We start from the raw sequence: 9,985 nt of genomic DNA on the forward strand, positions 1-9,985 counted from the left end.
GTTTCTCAGCAGGGCTACTGATCCCTGAATAGAGGGTTTAATGGAAAGACTGGTAAGATTTGATTTGAGCTCAAATCCGCCTCTGAGAGAGGCCACTTATGAACATGTGACCTATGTGACTCTGGGCATGATGCTTTTCCTTGTGAACCTGGGTTCCCCCACTATGTGGATCGGAGCATCCCCTGTAGGGCTGTTATGGTAGTTGAATGGGTTTGTGTGGGTTGGCACAGGGCACAGACACAGGAGAGGCTCCAGAGGGGGAGACCATGAACATGCATTTGTTCCACCTTCGTTCAGTGAGTGCCGGCCAGGTACAGACACTGGTGAGCACAGGGATGTGGTCAAGGACACTGCACACAGGCCTACTCTCAAGCTCTCAAGGGGCTGTTTCTTTACCCACAGTCTTCTTGCAGTATCATGTTGGGGCTGGCTGGTTGCTGGTTTGGGCCAGATCTTGCTCCTGGGCCATCTCCCCACCCTCCTAGCTGGCTGTAACCTCTGGAAAGCAGAACTTCTGAAGGGAGCATCCTCTCCACCTGAGCCCTTGAAACTCAGGACTCTCCAACTGGAACCAGCCAACTTGTCACCTTCAGTAGAAAGACTGTTCCACTGTCCAGCACTCTACACATATTCACAAAAGCCTCTATAGGGTTAGGACAGGACCTGTGCTCCTGGTTTACAGATGAAAAAGAGGGAAGAGGTGGCTCAACCAAGTGCACAGAGAGTGAGCGAGCGAGTGAATGGAGAACAAAGACCTGAATTCATGTTGGTCTGATTTCCAAAGCCCAGTGCTGGACCAGAAACAGGTGAGTCAGGAATAATGGACCTAATGGAGATGTGGCACACAGGCACAGGTGTTTCAATTTCCTTTCCTTTCCCTTCTTCTGACCTCCAACTCCAGGTATATCAGGCCTGCTGAAGATCAGGAAGGTGGGGCCTGCAGGATAGGGTCGGGGGGAACCAGAGTTCTGCCCCCCCCCCCACCAATCAACAAATACATCCATATGGCTTTCCAGGTGCCACACAGGGCACTGGGTGTATCGAGGAGAATCTGATACTTCACCCCTTCCAGGAGCTCATTTCCTAGGGCAAAGTTCCTCCACTCTGGCTTTCTGGATATTTGGGACCGGATGGTTCTTGTGGGGGCCTGTGCATGATAGGATGTGTAGCAGCACTTTGGTCTCAACCAGATGCCAGTAACTTTCCCCCCATTGTGACACCCGCCCATTTGTCCCCTGGAGGGCTTAGGGAGAAGGAGGCTGACACATCAATACTGTGTGCTGGGTACTATGCCAGATGTGAGTATGAGTGCCTTGTGACACTGTAGACAGGAGAAGCTTCTGGGGAACCTGCCCGTGGCAAGGCCAAGGTCATCAGCAAGTTTCTAACGAGTTGGGATTCTAGTTCAGGATCCCTGTGCCCTCCCCCAGCACTCTGTCTGGACACTTTACTGCTTCTATCCATGTCCATCTACTACCCTGGGCTCTGCTGACAGAGGCGGCTTCTGGCCTGTGAAGCTAGCCACGCTGTTTGGAGCAGTCTCGCTTTCTCTGCTCTGGGCTGGTCTCCTGGCCTTGCCATAGAGTTGGTGCCCAATATGCTCTCTTGCATGTTAAGAAAGGCTCTGCTTGTCCTCTGGGACGGTCCTCTGAAAGCTGACTGGGTGGCCACTTAAGTATGGTGCTTATGCGAAGAACAATCCTTCAACCAAGTGCCTCAGTGTAAGTACTTCCAGGTCCCTGCTTAGAGAGGCCGCTGCAGCGTGGGCAGGGAAAAGCTCTGCAGCCTTATACCCTGCAGACTGGCTCCTCCTGGCTCTTTCCCTTCACAGCTGCGTGACCCAGACACAGGCCCTCACTCCGCAGAAGCTCCACTTCCTGGTCCTTCGAGTGTGAGCACAGTCCTCCTGTCCTTGCTCCTTGGTGACCTAGGGACAACACTTCATATTTCATAGAAAAAAATTTCATAGAAAAGTCTTTGACATGTTCACTAGTTTCTGAGTTTCCAAGAGGCATGGGGGAGGGATGTCAATGTTCTGATTTTATTCTTTCTCCTCAAAATTATTCTTTGAATAGTCACCCACTCATTTAACAAATATTTATTGAGCCCTGACTACATGCCAAGAACTCAGCGGTGAATACATGGGATGGGAGGAAGATAATAAACAAGAGAATTAAGTCAGGTATAGATGGTGTGCTGGATGGTGACATGCAAAGAGGTGGGTGTTGAAACTTGAGGTAAGGAAGACCCCTCCAGAAGGTAACATTTGAGTAAAAATCTGCAGGCAGTGAGGAAGCAGGTTATGCCAAGGTTAGGCCATCACTCCAGACAATGGGAATAGCACACACCACACCCAGGGTGTTTAGGATTGAGAAGGCTGGGGGCCAGGTGGAAAATGGGGGGATGCAGTCAGGGAGGGGAGGGAGGCGGCTCCAAGTGGTCTCGAGGTTGCTGTGGGAATTGAGCTCTTATTCCAGGCTGAGAGGCTAAGTTCTGGTGGATGAGGACAGGATGGTCCCACCCCCGGCTGCTTGGAGGACAGGCTTCTGAAGACAGTCAGGCCTCAGGTGTTTCTCAAACTTTGCTTCTCAAACTTTTGTTGTGAATCTTCCCAAGAAAGTGAATCCTGCTTTGCAGTTCGCTTTAGAGGCATCTCCAAGAAGGGGTGTGGGCATAGCCCAAGTGTGTCCACGTCAGAACCAGCACTTGACTCCCAGTCTGTCCAAGCCCCAGGTGTCTCCCCTGGGGCTACCCCACCGACCTCAGCCAGACCCCTTTCTGCCCTAAATCTGTATCGAAACTGACAAAATAATTTTCACAGCAATTTGAGATTATTTCTGAGCCACTAGAGAGCAATTGCTGAAAACCTACTCATCTTTTATGTTAACTGTCACTCGGCCCAGACATGTCCTTGGAATGGAGGGGGAAGGGAGGAAAGACAGAAAGAGCTTGCTAACATCAGGGACCTCAGCTCTGGTTTGGATTATGCAACATTGCTGCTGCTTGACCTTCTCAGTTCCTTCATCTTCAAAACCTGTGACCTACTTTTCTCAAGGTGGTGGTGCGGAGACAGACGAGGATCCAAGGGAACTCCTGGCTTCAACCTCTGCGCTGTAGTGGAGGCCAAATGCCCCTAGGTGGCGCGGTTTTCCCAGCCTGTGCTCCCTGCAGCTGCTGCCAAATTTAGCCAGAAGATTTGGGGGAGACTGGGGCAAAAATGATACTGACAACCAGCAAAATGGAAGTTGAGGTAGAATTCTGCAGCCAGTGTTCCCTGCTGTTCCTCCAGTGGGCGCCTCGGAACTTAGATGGGTAGGGGAGCCTGCCTTCCTGGGTCTCAGCTGCTGCCGTGGGGGCCCAGGGCTGTATCCCTCCAGCACATGTGATCTGGGGCAGGGCTGTGTGTGGCACAGTGTCCACTCTCTTTTTCCAGATGAGGACGCGGAAGACCAGAGGGGAAGGAGGCTTGCCTGGTCAATCTGGAAGTCAGGGACAGAGCTGCTGCCCAGATGGCCCCTCTGCTGATGAAATGGTCTCCAGCAGGACACTTGGTGAAAGCATCTAGTGCCACCCTTGCTTTTGGCCCATTTCTCCTTGTGGGTGGTCTTCCCTCCTCCCAGACCTTCTTCCTGGGCTGGCCCTCCTTCCCCCACCTCCTTGGATCTTCTCAGGAAAGGCAGGGCGAGCAGCCATTTGTCCTCATTTAAAGAGCAGTGTTGCTGGGCAGTAGAAGAACGCTGGCCAAGGGGCAGGAGACGGGAGGATGAACAGTGTTGTCACTACCATAGGGCATGTGCTTGGGCACATGGCTGCTCTCTTCCCCAGCCTTCTGTTTCTTTATTTGTAAAATGGGGTGGGAAAGAAAGAGAGGGTTAAGCTGGATATCACCAAGGTCAGTTTCTAGCTCAGACATTCTAAGTTGCCCTTGAAGTTTCACTTCTGTCCATCAGGAAACAGGTGGGGGAAGGGAGTTAGTTCTCTCATTTAAAAGACATGGGGGAGTGGACTCGACGATGTGTCATTCTGGCTCTGACATCCAGCTTGGCGAGGATGAGAGGCGATCACGGAGGCCAGGACCACCCCTCTGAGCTGCCTGCCCACGATGCCCACCCCCGTGGGAGGTGCAGACCTGCTCCTTTGGTGGCCTCCAGAACCTCTCCTGCAACGTGGAACTTGGGCCCCCAAGCAAGAATGGCTTCCTTCTCCGCTGGCTCCAGAGGCACGAAGGAGAAGCCCTTCCTCCCCCTCGTAGAGCTGAAGCCCATCTGCACGTCCAAAGGGTGTTCCTTCCTGGACTTGATTACTAACCGTCTGCCTCCCTGGCCAGACGAGCCTCTCGGTGACCTTGGGCTCCTTCCAAAATCAAATTTTCTTTCAAAGGAAGCAGGGGGTTCGTCACCACTGAAGAAATTCAGAGAATGACAGCTGGAGAGAAGAGTCTGAGGGGAAGGGGAGAAAACACCCACTTACCGCGAGCTAGCCGTGTTAACTCATTTAATCCCATCAGCCACAAATTAAGTTTTATGATGTGTTGTTTTCAGATGAAGAGCTGGTGTGGATGTGAGTTATTTTCTCCACACTCACACAGCTCGTGATGGTGGAAGTGGAATTTGGGAGGCAGCTCTGCTCACTACTATACCACCAACACTGGAACTGTGGTCTGATCTAGTCTCTGCCTCTGTCACTTACCCTCATGCTGCTTGGACACGCCGCAGCAGGGTGGAGTACAGCAAAGGGTCAAAAAGCCTGGATTCTGCCTCTGGCTTTGCAACTGAAAGGTCATGTGAAAGCTAATATTTGATATCATTTTACAATTTCAAAGTGATAACCTTGCAGTGTTTTATTTGATTCTCAGTTCATCCCATTGTACAGACGAGGAAACTGAGGCGTCCGTAGGTCCTACTGACGTGCCTAATTGTAGTTAGATAGTGGTTGGGCTGATTTCATTTTTTTTTCTAAGATTTATTTATTCATGCATACAAGAGCCTGGGTACAGGTCAGATGTGTGGGAGGGTGAGAGGATTCACCAGAGACAGAGCAGGGAACAAAACAGGCAGACTGACTGAAATACACTGCTGAGGTCTGCTGCACCATGCGGGATTCTCGCTGGCCGGCCATGATCAAATCAACGCTGCAGAAGCTGTGAACAGCTTCACAGCACTGCACTCAACCGCCTGTGCCCCCAGGGGAGGCCCACTAGTCGGGCTAATTTTGAATCAGGAGTTTTGACCCCAGGGTCTGCATCTCTCTTATCCAGCTGAGTTTTTTGACAAGTCAACCCCCTTGTCTTGGATGAATTTTTCCAGTCTGAAAATAAAGGGTTGGATTCAATTAGGAGGCAATCAGACATTTTAGATAAAGAACAAAATAAGAAAATCATAGAATTTGGCAACTTAAGATTTGTCAATGAAAGACACTTAGAAAATAAAGAACATTTTACCTTCAAAAAGCTAGAGAGATATAATCTCAGTGTAACAGAGAGAAAAAATGGCTGCCAAGAATAGAAGTTGTCTTAGCAAAGAACTAAGTTGTGTTTAGCGTAACACCTTGGTGAGCCACTGTGGTCCAACCTAGTAGCTCTCTGGACTTGGCTGCTGTGGGCCAAAAGGGAAATGGAACTAGAATAACTCTCTGCAAAAGAACTGGTTTGCAGGGAGGGACTTGAAAGGATGAGAAAGCCAGTGACATGATGAGGAAAGGCTGAAAGGAATCGACAGAGAAAGTGCACTGTGTTAAAATCCCAGGTGATCCGGGGAGGTTTCCCAAGTGGGAGGCTGAGAATAACCAAAGGCGACGGATGTCTGGTGTTCATTTCCAACCGCAGGTGTCTGCTTCCCTGTCCCGGTCAGCACCTGTCCCAAGTGTCCCTACACCCTGCAGGGCTCAGCCAGTGAAACGTGGCAGTGCAAGGGAGGGGTCCTTTGATTAGGGACTCTTGGGGTCTGGCAGACCTAGCATCATCGCTGGGAGTTACAAGAGCTCCTCAAACTTCAGTTTTGCTCCCTGGGATATGGATGTACTGCCTCAGAGGTTGTTAGGAAGAATGAAGTGGGACAATGAACTTTGCCTGCTCCATAAATAGCCACTTAGCTGCCTATTATTAATCATGGCTATTCGAATATTTACAATTTTACTTACAGTGGCAACCTCGTTGGAGATTTTTGTTTGTTTTGTTTGGAGAGGGGTTAACTTTAGCTGCTCTTAACTCTAGCCAGGATCAGAAGTATGTTCTGGAAGGGGCGGGATATCACCCCTGGCACCTCCCTCCCCAGCCCTTTGCATGCTGTCTGTGTCTGAGAATCTGCTTCTTTGGAAATGACAGCATGTCCTTCCAGGGCTGAGCCCAGAGGGCAGGGCTTTTGCCAAGGACTGACTGAGGGCTGGGGAGAAGGGGAGATGGAAGTAGGGGGTGAGAAGGAGATGAGAAAAGGCACTCCCAGGAGTGACAATCAGTCACCCAGACAGAGAGGATGTGTGTTTGCATGCAGGATGACTGTGCGACCACACATGTGCATCAGCAAGCAGATGCGTGTGGCTTGCATGTGTGGGCGTCACTGTATATGAACGAATTGTGAACCTGTCAACATGTGAACATATTTGTGTGACCCTGTGTGTGCGTGGCTGACAGTGGTGTATGTGCATGTGAGAAGTTCACATTTACAGGTACCTGGAGGCAGCACGTGTGTGCTGCGTGGAGAGCGGGGTGGACATGTGACTCACTGAGTGAGTGCGAGAGGAAGCTCTGTCCTGAAAGAGTACCTGGGCAGGGCTGCGGGTGTAAGAAGGCTCCCCATATGCGGGATGTCTAAAAGGGGGGAACCTTCTATAGCTTCTTTTGAAAGCCCCTGACTTCCCCATCCCACTCACATCCTCTGACTGTGTCCCTTCTTGGTCTATACCTTTGCCCCCAGCACCCTCAGCGACACCTCGGGATGGCCGTTGGTCTCAGCAGTGGGTGCAGAGGAGGAAGGGAGGTAGTGAGGAGGGGGAGGAGTGACCAGCCTTCTAGCCCCAACCCTTAGTGCTGCCAGGGAAACATCCTCCTCCCACCCCCCACCCCCAATCACCCGTGATTCCTGCTGTGAGGGAGAGAGGAACCCTCCGTTTCCATGGCAACATAGCAGCCCTGCTTCTCAGCCTGAGCCCAGGCTCCTCTGAGCCATGGAAGGAGTGGGAAGAAAGCCCCTCCTCAGGCTTTTAAACCCCCACCAAGTGCCTCTCCTCTACATGCCCCTCCCTCAACCTTTTGGTGTTCAGGACCCCACTGGGACTTGTGAAAGGAGCTCCAACCCCCGGCCCCCAGCTTGTCTGCACAGGACCATATCTGTACACCCATCTTGCCTGTCCGGGACCAGATCTGAGTGTGTGCTCTGGAAAGTGACAGGATGGGACCACGTCCCATGGTGAAATGGCACTGATGTTTCTACCCAGGATTCTTGCAGGGAGCACACAAGAACAGTGCTGCGGTGTGCTCTGTGGAGGCAGAGTGCGGGTCAGGGTCAGCCACCAGTGGAGCCTATATTGGCCCATCCTCTTAGAAGGGGAAGCCTTGCCCCCACAACTCCACTTCCAGGTGCCCCACCAATACAGTACCCAGAGAAGGACCCACGGGCTGCCAGCACTTGGAGGCACCCATGGGGTGCCGGTGCATGGTGCTCTCTGAGTGGGAAAATTGGAAGCAAGCCCAATGTCTGTCCATCAATGGAGAGGTGGTTAAATCAATCATGGCACATTCTCAGCCTTATGGTTCTCAGGAAGGGAGTCTGCGTGCTGATGTGGCACAATCATGAAGGAATTGCTAAGTCCAAAAATTCAAGTTGAAGAATAGGTGCGGTGTGATCCCATGTACGAAGCACTGTTGTTAGCACGTGAGTAGGTGTGTCAATGCCTGGAAGGGAGGTCAAGGCATCAGGCCAGACTCTCGGTGGTGGTTACTCCAAGGGGTGGGGATGGGACAACTTTGACTTTTCTCTCTGTATCTCTTGGTTTGCTTGCCACTATAACAAGTGTGATATTAAAAGTCGGTGTCACTATTGTTATAGTTGAAGGGAGAAAACACACAGGAGACAATCAAAGAGCAGGACAAGAGAGGGTTAGAACTCAGCTGTTGTGAAACTCAGAAAAAAAGAGGGAAAGTCAGAAGGGCTTCCAGGAGGAGGAGAAAGGGGATCTGGATCTCAGAATAAGAGTAGACGTGAGACAGAGCAGAGGGGAGGGCAGCCCAAGTGCTGGTGAGAAGTTGGGAGTGAGATGTGTGCTATGGGGAGAGGAATCCACATGTTGGAGTTAGTGTCATGTGAAGGGGATTCCCATCTCTGTCACTCCCTGAAGTCACCTTCCAGGTAAGTCAGTCACACTGCCAGCGTCCTCATCTGCAAAAGGGCATTAATGCCACAGGCCTCGCTGCATGGTTGTGAAGGCAGTTTGACATCAGTGTGTGGGAAACTGCAGAGTATCACAGAGAGGTGAGGTTATTCTTGTTTCCTTCTTAACAGAAACAGTGAGAAGCAGATTGAGTTGAAGTCTGGCTATTTGCCAACTCTTGGCAAACTCTGGTCAACCTGTGACCAGCCTGGCTTAGTCAAGGCTCGAGTTCAAGGTGATAGGGAGTTGGGAGCCAGCATGGATTCTGAAGCAAGGGGAGGAAGGTAAAATCCAAAAATAACAAAATACTTTATTTAGGCCATTATGCCAGTCATGAAGAATGTATTTTAATATATTTATTTACCTTATAATTAATCATTAATATATAATTAAATTAAACTTACTTAATTTAATATATTTAATTTATTTTTACAGACGGGAAAACAATTTTAGAAGGATTCATTCATTCACTCACTTATTCATTCATTCATTCAGCCAATACTGACTGAACAGCTCCCATGGCAGACATGGGTACAGTTGCTAAGTGAATAAAACTCCCTGAACTCCCTGGAGCTCACAGCCTGGTAGGGAAGACAGACAAGAAAGCAAATAAATCTATGACCCAATGCCAGGACACCGTGCTATGCAGAAAACAAAGCTGCGTAAGCATCAGGAACCAGTAGGCAGGTCACTTTGACTTTTAAGGAGAGACTTGAATGAAGCAATTGTATGAACATTCTGAGCAGAGTCAGTAACTTGTGCAAAGACCCTGAGGTGGGAGCATGCTGGCTGTAATCAAAGCAGGGCAAGAAGGGCAAGGAGTGGGAGCAGGGGGTTAACTAGGAAGCTACTGGGGGACTCCAGGTGAGAAGGAAAAAAGGCAGTGGCAGATGTGGAGGTGGCAAAGAGCAGTCAGATTTATGGGGTGGTCTGGCGGGGAGGTGGGGTGGGAGAGTGGGTGAGGCTGGAAAGAAATAAGGCACGTGGCAGCCTAGAATGTATGGCGTTTAGGGGGGTCATGAGGGAATATGGATTTAATTCTACTTGTGATGGGAAGCCATTGGAGGAATCTGACCAGGAAAGTGACATTATCGCAGATTTATGCTTTAAAAGGATCGTTCTGGCCATGGAGTAGAGGCAAATCAGTAAGGGGCATGAGTGGGAGCAGGGGGTTAACTAGGAAGCTACTGTGGGATTCCAGGTGAGAAGAAAAAAAGGCACTGGCAGATGTGGAGGTGGCAAACAGCAGTCAGATTTGAAATATAATTTAAAAATAGAATTCACAGTTTCCTGTTGAATTGGATGTGGGCTACGAGATCAAGAGAGGAGTCAGGGATGACTCCAAGACTGTGGGCCTGAGCAACTGGGTCAATGTTGGTGCCATTTTCTGAGTGGGGATGATGGGGGAAGGGCAGGTTTGGGGACAATTGGGATTCACTTTAATTCTGAGATGCCTTGAGACATCTAAATGGAGATGTCAGGTAGGTAGCTGGATGTATGAGCAAGGAGTTCAGGGGGGATGTCAGGACTGGAGATATAAATTGGGAAGTTGTCAGCATAAAATGTTTAAAGCCAGGGGATAGGATGAGATCACTCAGAGAGAGTAAAGAGAGGAGAAAAG

General features: G+C 50.2%; 1 long non-coding RNA gene across 1 annotated transcript; it reads left to right on the top strand.

Moving 5' to 3' along the window:
• The first annotated feature begins 1,522 nt into the window (after window positions 1–1,522).
• LOC129145113 (uncharacterized) lies at window positions 1,523–4,796 on the top strand. The gene is made up of 3 exons (XR_008550198.1): window positions 1,523–1,721; window positions 3,434–3,551; window positions 4,041–4,796. It is a non-coding gene; the product is annotated as an uncharacterized LOC129145113 (long non-coding RNA).
• Window positions 4,797–9,985: the final 5,189 nt, after the last annotated feature.

This window comes from Talpa occidentalis, unplaced genomic scaffold, assembly GCF_014898055.3.
Source record: "Talpa occidentalis isolate TD23 unplaced genomic scaffold, MPIMG_talOcc4v2.1 talOcc4.9, whole genome shotgun sequence".
NCBI lineage: Eukaryota > Metazoa > Chordata > Mammalia > Eulipotyphla > Talpidae > Talpa > Talpa occidentalis.